This window comes from Rhipicephalus microplus, chromosome 2, assembly GCF_043290135.1.
Source record: "Rhipicephalus microplus isolate Deutch F79 chromosome 2, USDA_Rmic, whole genome shotgun sequence".
NCBI lineage: Eukaryota > Metazoa > Arthropoda > Arachnida > Ixodida > Ixodidae > Rhipicephalus > Rhipicephalus microplus.
The window spans coordinates 157,991,858-158,001,501 of record NC_134701.1 but is presented as its reverse complement, the minus strand read 5'-3'; the positions used below and the strand labels follow the sequence as shown (position 1 = coordinate 158,001,501).

General features: G+C 50.8%; 39 non-coding genes across 39 annotated transcripts; all 39 read left to right on the top strand.

The window, feature by feature from the left end:
- Positions 1 to 73: 73 nt before the first annotated feature.
- Positions 74 to 155, top strand: TRNAL-UAG (transfer RNA leucine (anticodon UAG)). The gene has a single exon. It is a non-coding gene; the product is annotated as a tRNA-Leu (tRNA).
- A 227-nt stretch (positions 156 to 382) lies between these two features.
- TRNAL-UAG (transfer RNA leucine (anticodon UAG)) lies at positions 383 to 464 on the top strand. Its single transcript has one exon. It is a non-coding gene; the product is annotated as a tRNA-Leu (tRNA).
- A 73-nt stretch (positions 465 to 537) lies between these two features.
- TRNAL-UAG (transfer RNA leucine (anticodon UAG)) lies at positions 538 to 619 on the top strand. Its single transcript has one exon. It is a non-coding gene; the product is annotated as a tRNA-Leu (tRNA).
- A 73-nt stretch (positions 620 to 692) lies between these two features.
- Positions 693 to 774, top strand: TRNAL-UAG (transfer RNA leucine (anticodon UAG)). The gene has a single exon. It is a non-coding gene; the product is annotated as a tRNA-Leu (tRNA).
- Positions 775 to 1,002: 228 nt separating this feature from the next.
- TRNAL-UAG (transfer RNA leucine (anticodon UAG)) lies at positions 1,003 to 1,084 on the top strand. The gene has a single exon. It is a non-coding gene; the product is annotated as a tRNA-Leu (tRNA).
- Positions 1,085 to 1,465: 381 nt separating this feature from the next.
- Positions 1,466 to 1,547, top strand: TRNAL-UAG (transfer RNA leucine (anticodon UAG)). Its single transcript has one exon. It is a non-coding gene; the product is annotated as a tRNA-Leu (tRNA).
- Positions 1,548 to 1,620: 73 nt separating this feature from the next.
- Positions 1,621 to 1,702, top strand: TRNAL-UAG (transfer RNA leucine (anticodon UAG)). The gene has a single exon. It is a non-coding gene; the product is annotated as a tRNA-Leu (tRNA).
- A 67-nt stretch (positions 1,703 to 1,769) lies between these two features.
- Positions 1,770 to 1,851, top strand: TRNAL-UAG (transfer RNA leucine (anticodon UAG)). The gene has a single exon. It is a non-coding gene; the product is annotated as a tRNA-Leu (tRNA).
- Positions 1,852 to 2,079: 228 nt separating this feature from the next.
- TRNAL-UAG (transfer RNA leucine (anticodon UAG)) lies at positions 2,080 to 2,161 on the top strand. The gene has a single exon. It is a non-coding gene; the product is annotated as a tRNA-Leu (tRNA).
- Positions 2,162 to 2,543: 382 nt separating this feature from the next.
- On the top strand, positions 2,544 to 2,625 carry TRNAL-UAG (transfer RNA leucine (anticodon UAG)). Its single transcript has one exon. It is a non-coding gene; the product is annotated as a tRNA-Leu (tRNA).
- A 73-nt stretch (positions 2,626 to 2,698) lies between these two features.
- On the top strand, positions 2,699 to 2,780 carry TRNAL-UAG (transfer RNA leucine (anticodon UAG)). The gene has a single exon. It is a non-coding gene; the product is annotated as a tRNA-Leu (tRNA).
- Positions 2,781 to 3,008: 228 nt separating this feature from the next.
- TRNAL-UAG (transfer RNA leucine (anticodon UAG)) lies at positions 3,009 to 3,090 on the top strand. Its single transcript has one exon. It is a non-coding gene; the product is annotated as a tRNA-Leu (tRNA).
- Positions 3,091 to 3,471: 381 nt separating this feature from the next.
- On the top strand, positions 3,472 to 3,553 carry TRNAL-UAG (transfer RNA leucine (anticodon UAG)). The gene has a single exon. It is a non-coding gene; the product is annotated as a tRNA-Leu (tRNA).
- Positions 3,554 to 3,620: 67 nt separating this feature from the next.
- On the top strand, positions 3,621 to 3,702 carry TRNAL-UAG (transfer RNA leucine (anticodon UAG)). Its single transcript has one exon. It is a non-coding gene; the product is annotated as a tRNA-Leu (tRNA).
- A 67-nt stretch (positions 3,703 to 3,769) lies between these two features.
- On the top strand, positions 3,770 to 3,851 carry TRNAL-UAG (transfer RNA leucine (anticodon UAG)). The gene has a single exon. It is a non-coding gene; the product is annotated as a tRNA-Leu (tRNA).
- Positions 3,852 to 4,079: 228 nt separating this feature from the next.
- Positions 4,080 to 4,161, top strand: TRNAL-UAG (transfer RNA leucine (anticodon UAG)). The gene has a single exon. It is a non-coding gene; the product is annotated as a tRNA-Leu (tRNA).
- Positions 4,162 to 4,543: 382 nt separating this feature from the next.
- TRNAL-UAG (transfer RNA leucine (anticodon UAG)) lies at positions 4,544 to 4,625 on the top strand. Its single transcript has one exon. It is a non-coding gene; the product is annotated as a tRNA-Leu (tRNA).
- Positions 4,626 to 4,698: 73 nt separating this feature from the next.
- TRNAL-UAG (transfer RNA leucine (anticodon UAG)) lies at positions 4,699 to 4,780 on the top strand. The gene has a single exon. It is a non-coding gene; the product is annotated as a tRNA-Leu (tRNA).
- Positions 4,781 to 5,008: 228 nt separating this feature from the next.
- Positions 5,009 to 5,090, top strand: TRNAL-UAG (transfer RNA leucine (anticodon UAG)). The gene has a single exon. It is a non-coding gene; the product is annotated as a tRNA-Leu (tRNA).
- Positions 5,091 to 5,471: 381 nt separating this feature from the next.
- On the top strand, positions 5,472 to 5,553 carry TRNAL-UAG (transfer RNA leucine (anticodon UAG)). The gene has a single exon. It is a non-coding gene; the product is annotated as a tRNA-Leu (tRNA).
- Positions 5,554 to 5,620: 67 nt separating this feature from the next.
- On the top strand, positions 5,621 to 5,702 carry TRNAL-UAG (transfer RNA leucine (anticodon UAG)). Its single transcript has one exon. It is a non-coding gene; the product is annotated as a tRNA-Leu (tRNA).
- Positions 5,703 to 6,239: 537 nt separating this feature from the next.
- TRNAL-UAG (transfer RNA leucine (anticodon UAG)) lies at positions 6,240 to 6,321 on the top strand. The gene has a single exon. It is a non-coding gene; the product is annotated as a tRNA-Leu (tRNA).
- Positions 6,322 to 6,394: 73 nt separating this feature from the next.
- Positions 6,395 to 6,476, top strand: TRNAL-UAG (transfer RNA leucine (anticodon UAG)). The gene has a single exon. It is a non-coding gene; the product is annotated as a tRNA-Leu (tRNA).
- A 73-nt stretch (positions 6,477 to 6,549) lies between these two features.
- On the top strand, positions 6,550 to 6,631 carry TRNAL-UAG (transfer RNA leucine (anticodon UAG)). Its single transcript has one exon. It is a non-coding gene; the product is annotated as a tRNA-Leu (tRNA).
- A 228-nt stretch (positions 6,632 to 6,859) lies between these two features.
- TRNAL-UAG (transfer RNA leucine (anticodon UAG)) lies at positions 6,860 to 6,941 on the top strand. The gene has a single exon. It is a non-coding gene; the product is annotated as a tRNA-Leu (tRNA).
- A 381-nt stretch (positions 6,942 to 7,322) lies between these two features.
- Positions 7,323 to 7,404, top strand: TRNAL-UAG (transfer RNA leucine (anticodon UAG)). Its single transcript has one exon. It is a non-coding gene; the product is annotated as a tRNA-Leu (tRNA).
- A 73-nt stretch (positions 7,405 to 7,477) lies between these two features.
- TRNAL-UAG (transfer RNA leucine (anticodon UAG)) lies at positions 7,478 to 7,559 on the top strand. The gene has a single exon. It is a non-coding gene; the product is annotated as a tRNA-Leu (tRNA).
- A 55-nt stretch (positions 7,560 to 7,614) lies between these two features.
- On the top strand, positions 7,615 to 7,696 carry TRNAL-UAG (transfer RNA leucine (anticodon UAG)). Its single transcript has one exon. It is a non-coding gene; the product is annotated as a tRNA-Leu (tRNA).
- Positions 7,697 to 7,769: 73 nt separating this feature from the next.
- Positions 7,770 to 7,851, top strand: TRNAL-UAG (transfer RNA leucine (anticodon UAG)). Its single transcript is given in 2 exon segments — positions 7,770 to 7,807; positions 7,816 to 7,851. It is a non-coding gene; the product is annotated as a tRNA-Leu (tRNA).
- Positions 7,852 to 7,924: 73 nt separating this feature from the next.
- TRNAL-UAG (transfer RNA leucine (anticodon UAG)) lies at positions 7,925 to 8,006 on the top strand. Its single transcript has one exon. It is a non-coding gene; the product is annotated as a tRNA-Leu (tRNA).
- A 73-nt stretch (positions 8,007 to 8,079) lies between these two features.
- On the top strand, positions 8,080 to 8,161 carry TRNAQ-UUG (transfer RNA glutamine (anticodon UUG)). Its single transcript has one exon. It is a non-coding gene; the product is annotated as a tRNA-Gln (tRNA).
- A 73-nt stretch (positions 8,162 to 8,234) lies between these two features.
- TRNAL-UAG (transfer RNA leucine (anticodon UAG)) lies at positions 8,235 to 8,316 on the top strand. The gene has a single exon. It is a non-coding gene; the product is annotated as a tRNA-Leu (tRNA).
- Positions 8,317 to 8,389: 73 nt separating this feature from the next.
- Positions 8,390 to 8,471, top strand: TRNAL-UAG (transfer RNA leucine (anticodon UAG)). Its single transcript has one exon. It is a non-coding gene; the product is annotated as a tRNA-Leu (tRNA).
- Positions 8,472 to 8,691: 220 nt separating this feature from the next.
- On the top strand, positions 8,692 to 8,773 carry TRNAL-UAG (transfer RNA leucine (anticodon UAG)). Its single transcript is given in 2 exon segments — positions 8,692 to 8,729; positions 8,739 to 8,773. It is a non-coding gene; the product is annotated as a tRNA-Leu (tRNA).
- A 73-nt stretch (positions 8,774 to 8,846) lies between these two features.
- TRNAL-UAG (transfer RNA leucine (anticodon UAG)) lies at positions 8,847 to 8,928 on the top strand. The gene has a single exon. It is a non-coding gene; the product is annotated as a tRNA-Leu (tRNA).
- Positions 8,929 to 9,001: 73 nt separating this feature from the next.
- On the top strand, positions 9,002 to 9,083 carry TRNAL-UAG (transfer RNA leucine (anticodon UAG)). Its single transcript has one exon. It is a non-coding gene; the product is annotated as a tRNA-Leu (tRNA).
- A 72-nt stretch (positions 9,084 to 9,155) lies between these two features.
- TRNAL-UAG (transfer RNA leucine (anticodon UAG)) lies at positions 9,156 to 9,237 on the top strand. The gene has a single exon. It is a non-coding gene; the product is annotated as a tRNA-Leu (tRNA).
- A 73-nt stretch (positions 9,238 to 9,310) lies between these two features.
- Positions 9,311 to 9,392, top strand: TRNAL-UAG (transfer RNA leucine (anticodon UAG)). The gene has a single exon. It is a non-coding gene; the product is annotated as a tRNA-Leu (tRNA).
- A 73-nt stretch (positions 9,393 to 9,465) lies between these two features.
- Positions 9,466 to 9,547, top strand: TRNAL-UAG (transfer RNA leucine (anticodon UAG)). Its single transcript has one exon. It is a non-coding gene; the product is annotated as a tRNA-Leu (tRNA).
- Positions 9,548 to 9,644: the final 97 nt, after the last annotated feature.

Genomic DNA, 9,644 nt, shown 5'->3' with positions numbered 1-9,644 from the left:
CACTTTTGCCTTTACAAAATGCGTTCCTTGAAAAAGGCTATGATTAACCGGAGCATGCGTTAGTTAAACTGTCGGTAGCGTAGCCGAGTGGTCTAAAGCGCTGGTTTTAGGCACCAATCTCTTCAGGGGCGTGGGTTCGAATCCCACCGCTGCCACACTTTTGCCTTTACAAAATGCGTTCCTTGAAAAAGGCTATGATTACCCGAGCATGCGTTAGGTAAACTGTCAGTAGCGTGGCTGAGTGGTCTAAGGTGCTGGTTTTAGTCACCAGTCTCTTCGGGGGCGTGGGTTCGAATCCCATCACTGTCACACTTTTGCCTTTACAAAATGCGTTCCTTGAAAAAGGCTATGATTAACCGGAGCATGCGTTAGTTAAACTGTCGGTAGCGTGGCCGAGTGGTCTAAGGTGGTGGTTTTAGGCACCAGTCTCTTCGGGGGCGTGGGTTCGAATCCCACTGCTGCCACACTTTTGCCTTTATAAAATGCGTTCCTTGAAAAAGGCTATGATTAACCGGAGCATGCGTTAGTTAAACTGTCGGTAGCGTGGCCGAGTGTTCTAAGGCGCTGGTTTTAGGCACCAGTCTCTTTGAGGGCGTGGGTTCGAATCCCACCACTGCCACACTTTTGCCTTTACAAAATGCGTTCCTTGAAAAAGGCTATGATTAACAGGAGCATGCGTTAGTTAAACTGTCGGTAGCGTGGCCGAGTGGTCTAAGGCGCTGGTTTTAGGCACCAGTCTCTTCGGGGGCGTGGGTTCGAATCCCACCGCTGCCACACTTCTGCCTTTACAAAATCCGTTCCTTGAAAAAGGCTATGATTAACCGGAGCATGCATTAGTTAAACTGTCGGTAGCGTGTCCGAGTGGTCTAAGGCACTGGTTTCAGGCACCAGTCTCTTCTGGGGCGTGGGTTCGCATCCCACCGCTGCCACACTTTTGCCTTTACAAAATGCGTTCCTTGAAAAAGGCTGTGATTAACCGGAGCATGCGTTAGTTAAACTGTCGTTAGCGTGGCCGAGTGGTCTAAGGCGCTGGTTTTAGGCACCAGTCTCCTCGGGGGCGTGGGTTAGAATCCCACCGCTGCCACACTTTTACCTTTACAAAATGCGTTCCTTGAAAAAGGCTATGATTAACCGGAGCACGCGTTAGTTAAACTGTCGGTAGCGTGGCCGAGTGGTCTAAGGCGCTGGTTTTAGGCACCAGTCTCTTCGGGGGCGTCGGTTTGAATCCTACCACTGCCACACTTTTCCTTTTAAAATACGTTCCTTGAAAAAGGCTATGATTAATCGGAGCATGCGTTAGTTAAACTGTCGGTAGCGTGGCCGAGTGGTCTAAGGCGCTGGTTTTAGGCACCAGTCTCTTCGGAGGCGTGGGCTCGAATCCTACCACTGTCACTCTTTTGCCTTTACAAAATGCGTTCTTTGAAAAAGGCTATGATTAACTGGAGCATGCGGTAATTGAACTGTCGGTAGCGTGGCCGAGTGGTCTAAGGCGCTGGTTTTAGGCACCAGTCTCTTCGGGGGCGTGGGTTCGAATCCCACTGCTGCCACACTTTTGCCTTTACAAAATGTGTTCTTTGAAAAAGGCTATGATTAACCGGATCACGCGTTAGTTAAAGTGTCGGTAGCGTGGCCGAGTGGTCTAAGGCGCTGGTTTTAGGCACCAGTCTCCTCGGGGGCGTGGGTTCGAATCCCACTGCTGCCACATTTTTCCTTTAAAAAAACGTTTCTTCAAAAAGGCTATGATTAAGCGGAGAATGCGCAAAACTGGCGGTAGCGTGGCCGAGTGGTCTAAGGCGCTGGTATTAGGCACCAGTCTCTTCGGGGGCGTGGGTTCGAATCCCACCGCTGCCACACTTTTGCCTTAACAAAATGCGTTCCTTGAAAAAGGCTATGATTAACCGGAGCACACGTTAGTTAAACTGTCAGTAGCGTGGCCGAGTGGTCTGAGGCGCTGGTTTAAGGCACCAGTCTCCTCGGGGGCGTGGGTTTGAATTCCACCACGGTCACACTTTTGCCTTTACAAAATGCGTTCCTTGAAAAAGGCTATGATTAACCGGAGCATGCGTTAGGTAAACTGTCGGTAGCGTAGCCGAGTGGTCTAAAGCGCTGGTTTTAGGCACCAATCTCTTCAGGGGCGTGGGTTCGAATCCCACCGCTGCCACACTTTTGCCTTTACAAAATGCGTTCCTTGAAAAAGGCTATGATTACCCGAGCATGCGTTAGGTAAACTGTCAGTAGCGTGGCTGAGTGGTCTAAGGTGCTGGTTTTAGTCAGCAGTCTCTTCGGGGGCGTGGGTTCGAATCCCATCACTGTCACACTTTTGCCTTTACAAAATGCGTTCCTTGAAAAAGGCTATGATTAACCGGAGCATGCGTTAGTTAAACTGTCGGTAGCGTGGCCGAGTGGTCTAAGGTGGTGGTTTTAGTCACCAGTCTCTTCGGGGGCGTGGGTTTGAATCCCACTGCTGCCACACTTTTGCCTTTAGAAAATGCGTTCCTTGAAAAAGGCTATGATTAACCGGAGCATGCGTTAGTTAAACTGTCGGTAGCGTGGCCGAGTGTTCTAAGGCGCTGGTTTTAGGCACCAGTCTCTTTGAGGGCGTGGGTTCGAATCCCACCACTGCCACACTTTTGCCTTTACAAAATGCGTTCCTTGAAAAAGGCTATGATTAACAGGAGCATGCGTTAGTTAAACTGTCGGTAGCGTGGCCGAGTGGTCTAAGGCGCTGGTTTTAGGCACCAGTCTCTTCGGGGGCGTGGGTTCGAATCCCACCGCTGCCACACTTCTGCCTTTACAAAATCCGTTCCTTGAAAAAGGCTATGATTAACCGGAGCATGCGTTAGTTAAACTGTCGGTAGCGTGTCCGAGTGGTCTAAGGCACTGGTTTCAGGCACCAGTCTCTTCTGGGGCGTGGGTTCGCATCCCACCGCTGCCACACTTTTGCCTTTACAAAATGCGTTCCTTGAAAAAGGCTGTGATTAACCGGAGCATGCGTTAGTTAAACTGTCGTTAGCGTGGCCGAGTGGTCTAAGGCGCTGGTTTTAGGCACCAGTCTCCTCGGGGGCGTGGGTTAGAATCCCACCGCTGCCACACTTTTACCTTTACAAAATGCGTTCCTTGAAAAAGGCTATGATTAACCGGAGCACACGTTAGTTAAACTGTCGGTAGCGTGGCCGAGTGGTCTAAGGCGCTGGTTTTAGGCACCAGTCTCTTCGGGGGCGTCGGTTTGAATCCTACCACTGCCACACTTTTCCTTTTAAAATACGTTCCTTGAAAAAGGCTATGATTAATCGGAGCATGCGTTAGTTAAACTGTCGGTAGCGTGGCCGAGTGGTCTAAGGCGCTGGTTTTAGGCACCAGTCTCTTCGGAGGCGTGGGCTCGAATCCTACCACTGTCACTCTTTTGCCTTTACAAAATGCGTTCTTTGAAAAAGGCTATGATTAACTGGAGCATGCGGTAATTGAACTGTCGGTAGCGTGGCCGAGTAGTCTAAGGCGCTGGTTTTAGGCACCAGTCTCTTCGGGGGCGTGGGTTCGAATCCCACTGCTGCCACATTTTTCCTTTAAAAAAACGTTTCTTCAAAAAGGCTATGATTAAGCGGAGCATGCGCAAAACTGGCGGTAGCGTGGCCGAGTGGTCTAAGGCGCTGGTATTAGGCACCAGTCTCTTCGGGGGCGTGGGTTCGAATCCCACTGCTGCCACATTTTTCCTTTAAAAAAACGTTTCTTCAAAAAGGCTATGATTAAGCGGAGAATGCGCAAAACTGGCGGTAGCGTGGCCGAGTGGTCTAAGGCGCTGGTATTAGGCACCAGTCTCTTCGGGGGCGTGGGTTCGAATCCCACCGCTGCCACACTTTTGCCTTAACAAAATGCGTTCCTTGAAAAAGGCTATGATTAACCGGAGCACACGTTAGTTAAACTGTCAGTAGCGTGGCCGAGTGGTCTGAGGCGCTGGTTTAAGGCACCAGTCTCCTCGGGGGCGTGGGTTTGAATTCCACCACGGTCACACTTTTGCCTTTACAAAATGCGTTCCTTGAAAAAGGCTATGATTAACCGGAGCATGCGTTAGGTAAACTGTCGGTAGCGTAGCCGAGTGGTCTAAAGCGCTGGTTTTAGGCACCAATCTCTTCAGGGGCGTGGGTTCGAATCCCACCGCTGCCACACTTTTGCCTTTACAAAATGCGTTCCTTGAAAAAGGCTATGATTACCCGAGCATGCGTTAGGTAAACTGTCAGTAGCGTGGCTGAGTGGTCTAAGGTGCTGGTTTTAGTCAGCAGTCTCTTCGGGGGCGTGGGTTCGAATCCCATCACTGTCACACTTTTGCCTTTACAAAATGCGTTCCTTGAAAAAGGCTATGATTAACCGGAGCATGCGTTAGTTAAACTGTCGGTAGCGTGGCCGAGTGGTCTAAGGTGGTGGTTTTAGTCACCAGTCTCTTCGGGGGCGTGGGTTTGAATCCCACTGCTGCCACACTTTTGCCTTTAGAAAATGCGTTCCTTGAAAAAGGCTATGATTAACCGGAGCATGCGTTAGTTAAACTGTCGGTAGCGTGGCCGAGTGTTCTAAGGCGCTGGTTTTAGGCACCAGTCTCTTTGAGGGCGTGGGTTCGAATCCCACCACTGCCACACTTTTGCCTTTACAAAATGCGTTCCTTGAAAAAGGCTATGATTAACAGGAGCATGCGTTAGTTAAACTGTCGGTAGCGTGGCCGAGTGGTCTAAGGCGCTGGTTTTAGGCACCAGTCTCTTCGGGGGCGTGGGTTCGAATCCCACCGCTGCCACACTTCTGCCTTTACAAAATCCGTTCCTTGAAAAAGGCTATGATTAACCGGAGCATGCGTTAGTTAAACTGTCGGTAGCGTGTCCGAGTGGTCTAAGGCACTGGTTTCAGGCACCAGTCTCTTCTGGGGCGTGGGTTCGCATCCCACCGCTGCCACACTTTTGCCTTTACAAAATGCGTTCCTTGAAAAAGGCTGTGATTAACCGGAGCATGCGTTAGTTAAACTGTCGTTAGCGTGGCCGAGTGGTCTAAGGCGCTGGTTTTAGGCACCAGTCTCCTCGGGGGCGTGGGTTAGAATCCCACCGCTGCCACACTTTTACCTTTACAAAATGCGTTCCTTGAAAAAGGCTATGATTAACCGGAGCACACGTTAGTTAAACTGTCGGTAGCGTGGCCGAGTGGTCTAAGGCGCTGGTTTTAGGCACCAGTCTCTTCGGGGGCGTCGGTTTGAATCCTACCACTGCCACACTTTTCCTTTTAAAATACGTTCCTTGAAAAAGGCTATGATTAATCGGAGCATGCGTTAGTTAAACTGTCGGTAGCGTGGCCGAGTGGTCTAAGGCGCTGGTTTTAGGCACCAGTCTCTTCGGAGGCGTGGGCTCGAATCCTACCACTGTCACTCTTTTGCCTTTACAAAATGCGTTCTTTGAAAAAGGCTATGATTAACTGGAGCATGCGGTAATTGAACTGTCGGTAGCGTGGCCGAGTAGTCTAAGGCGCTGGTTTTAGGCACCAGTCTCTTCGGGGGCGTGGGTTCGAATCCCACTGCTGCCACATTTTTCCTTTAAAAAAACGTTTCTTCAAAAAGGCTATGATTAAGCGGAGCATGCGCAAAACTGGCGGTAGCGTGGCCGAGTGGTCTAAGGCGCTGGTATTAGGCACCAGTCTCTTCGGGGGCGTGGGTTCGAATCCCACCGCTGCCACACTTTTGCCTTAACAAAATGCGTTCCTTGAAAAAGGCTATGATTAACCGGAGCACACGTTAGTTAAACTGTCAGTAGCGTGGCCGAGTGGTCTGAGGCGCTGGTTTAAGGCACCAGTCTCCTCGGGGGCGTGGGTTTGAATTCCACCACGGTCACACTTTTGCCTTTACAAAATGCGTTCCTTGAAAAAGGCTATGATTAACCGAAGCATGCGTTAGTTAAACTGTCGGTAGCGTAGCCGAGTGGTCTAAAGCGCTGGTTTTAGGCACCAATCTCTTCAGGGGCGTGGGTTCGAATCCCACAGCTGCCACACTTTTGCCTTTACAAAATGCGTTCCTTGAAAAGGGCTATGATTACCCGAGCATGCGTTAGGTAAACTGTCAGTAGCGTGGCTGAGTGGTCTAAGGTGCTGGTTTTAGTCACCAGTCTCTTCGGGGGCGTGGGTTCGAATCCCATCACTGTCACACTTTTGCCTTTACAAAATGCGTTCCTTGAAAAAGGCTATGATTAACCGGAGCATGCCTTAGTTAAACTGTCGGTAGCGTGGCCGAGTGGTCTAAGGTGGTGGTTTTAGGCACCAGTCTCTTCGGGGGCGTGGGTTCGAATCCCACTGCTGCCACACTTTTGCCTTTAGAAAATGCGTTCCTTGAAAAAGGCTATGATTAACCGGAGCATGCGTTAGTTAAACTGTCGGTAGCGTGGCCGAGTGTTCTAAGGCGCTGGTTTTAGGCACCAGTCTCTTTGAGGGCGTGGGTTCGAATCCCACCACTGCCACACTTTTGCCTTTACAAAATGCGTTCCTTGAAAAAGGCTATGATTAACAGGAGCATGCGTTAGTTAAACTGTCGGTAGCGTGGCCGAGTGGTCTAAGGCGCTGGTTTTAGGCACCAGTCTCTTCGGGGGCGTGGGTTCGAATCCCACCGCTGCCACACTTCTGCCTTTACAAAATCCGTTCCTTGAAAAAGGCTATGATTAACAGGAGCATGCGTTAGTTAAACTGTCGGTAGCGTGTCCGAGTGGTCTAAGGCACTGGTTTCAGGCACCAGTCTCTTCTGGGGCGTGGGTTCGCATCCCACCGCTGCCACACTTTTGCCTTTACAAAATGCGTTCCTTGAAAAAGGCTGTGATTAACCGGAGCATGCGTTAGTTAAACTGTCGTTAGCGTGGCCGAGTGGTCTAAGGCGCTGGTTTTAGGCACCAGTCTCCTCGGGGGCGTGGGTTAGAATCCCACCGCTGCCACACTTTTACCTTTACAAAATGCGTTCCTTGAAAAAGGCTATGATTAACCGGAGCACGCGTTAGTTAAACTGTCGGTAGCGTGGCCGAGTGGTCTAAGGCGCTGGTTTTAGGCACCAGTCTCTTCGGGGGCGTCGGTTTGAATCCTACCACTGCCACACTTTTCCTTTTAAAATACGTTCCTTGAAAAAGGCTATGATTAATCGGAGCATGCGTTAGTTAAACTGTCGGTAGCGTGGCCGAGTGGTCTAAGGCGCTGGTTTTAGGCACCAGTCTCTTCGGAGGCGTGGGCTCGAATCCTACCACTGTCACTCTTTTGCCTTTACAAAATGCGTTCTTTGAAAAAGGCTATGATTAACTGGAGCATGCGGTAATTGAACTGTCGGTAGCGTGGCCGAGTGGTCTAAGGCGCTGGTTTTAGGCACCAGTCTCTTCGGGGGCGTGGGTTCGAATCCCACCGCTGCCACACTTTTGCCTTTACAAAATGCGTTCCTTGAAAAAGGCTACGATTAACTGGAGCACGCGTTAGTTAAACTGTCGGTAGCGTGGCCGAGTGGTCTAAGGCGCTGGTTTTAGGCGCCAGTCTCTTTGGGGGCGTGGGTTTGAATCCTACCGCTGCCACACTTTTCCTTGAAAAAGGCTATGATTAACTGGAGCATGCGTTAGTTAAGCTGTCGGTAGCGTGGCCGAGTGGTCTAAGGCGCTGGTTTTAGGCCCCAGTCTCTTCGGGGGCGTGGGTTCGAATCCCACCGCTGCCACACTTTTGCCTTTACAAAATGCGTTCCTCTAAAAAGGCTATGATTAACCGGAGCATGCGTTAGTTAGACTGTTGGTAGCGTGGCCGAGTGGTCTAAGGCGCTTGGTTTAGGAACCAGTCTCTTCGGGGGCGTGGGTTCGAATCCCACCGCTGCCACACTTTTGCCTTTACAAATTGCGTTCCTTGAAAAAGGCTATGATTAACCGGATCACGCGTTAGTTAAAGTGTCGGTAGCGTGGCCAAGTGGTCTAAGGCACTGGTTTTAGGCACCAGTCTCTGCAGGGGCGTGGGTTCGAATCCCACCGCTGCCACACTTTTGCCTCTACAAAATGCGTTCCTTGAAAAAGGCTATGATTAACCTGAGCATGCGTGAGTTAAACTGTCGGTAGCGTGGCCGAGTGGTCTAAGGCGCTGGTTTTTGGCACCAGTCTCTTCGGGGGCGTGGGTTCGAATTCCACCGCTGCCACACCTTTGCCTTTACAAAATGCGTTCCTTGAAAAAGGCTATGATTAACCGGAGCATGCGTTAGTTAAACTGTCGGTAGCGTGGCCGAGTGGTCTAAGGCGCTGGTTTTAGGCACCAGTCTCTTCGGGGGCGTGGGCTCGAATCCCACCACTGCCACGCGTTTGTCTTTACAAATTGCGTTCTTTGAAAAAGGCTATGACTAACCGGAGCATGCGTTAGTTAAACTGTCGGTAGCGTGGCCGAGTGGTCTAAGGCGCTGGTTTTAGGCACCAGTCTCTTCGGGGGCGTGGGTTCGAATCCCACCGTTGCCACACTTTTCCTTAAAAAACGTTCCTTCAAAAAGGCTATGATTAAGCGGAGCATGCGCAAAACTGGCGGTAGCGTGGCCGAGCCGTCTAAGACGCTGGTTTTAGGCACAAGTCTCTTTGGGGGCGTGGGTTCGAATCCCACCACTGTGACACTTTTGCCTTTACAAAATGCGTTCCTTGAAAAAGGCTATGATTAACCGGAGCATGCGATAGTTAAACTGTCGGTAGCGTGGCCGAGTGGTCTAAGGCGCTGAATTTAGGCACGAGTATCTTCGGGGGCGTGGGTTTGAATCCCACCGCTGCCACTCTTTTACTTTTAAAAACTACGTTCCTTGAAAAAGGCTATGATTAAGCAGAGCATGCGTTAGGTAAACTGTCGGTAGCGTGGCCGAGTGGTCTAAGGCGCTGGTTTTAGGCACCAGTCTCTTCGGGGGCGTGGGTTCGAATCCCACCACTGCCACACTTTTGCCTTTATAAATTGCGTTCCTTGAAAAAGGCTATGATTAACCGGAGCATGCGTTAGTTAAACTGTCGGTAGCGTGGCCGAGTGGTCTAAGGCGCTCGTTTTAGGCACCAGTCTCTTCGGGGGCGTGGGCTCGAATCCCACCGCTGCCACACTTTTGCCTTTACAAAATGCGTTCCTTGAAAAAGGCTATGATTACCCGAGCATGCGTTAGTTAAACTGTCGGTAGCGTGGCCGAGTGGTATAAGGCGCTGGTTTTAGGCACCAGTCCCTTCGGGGGCGTGGGTTCGAATCCCACCGCTGCCCCACTTTTGCCTTTACAAAATGCGTTCCTCTAAAAAGGCTATGATTAACCGGAGCATGCGTTAGTTAAACTGTCGGTAGCGTGGCCGAGTGCTCTAAGGCGCTGGTTTTAGGCACCAGTTTCCTCGGGGGCGTGGGTTCGAATCCCACCGCTGCCACACTTTTGCCTTTACAAAATGCTTTCCTTGAAAAAGGCTACGATTAACCGGATCACGCGTTAGTTGAACTGTCGGTAGCGTGGCCGAGTGGTCTAAGGCGCTGGTTTTAGGCACCAGTCTCTTCGGGGGCGTGGGTTCGAATCCCACTGTTGCCACACTTTTCCTTAAAAAAACGTTCCTTCAAAAAGGCTATGATTAAGCGGAGCATGCGCAAAACTGGCGGTAGCGTGGCCGAGCCGTCTAAGACGCTGG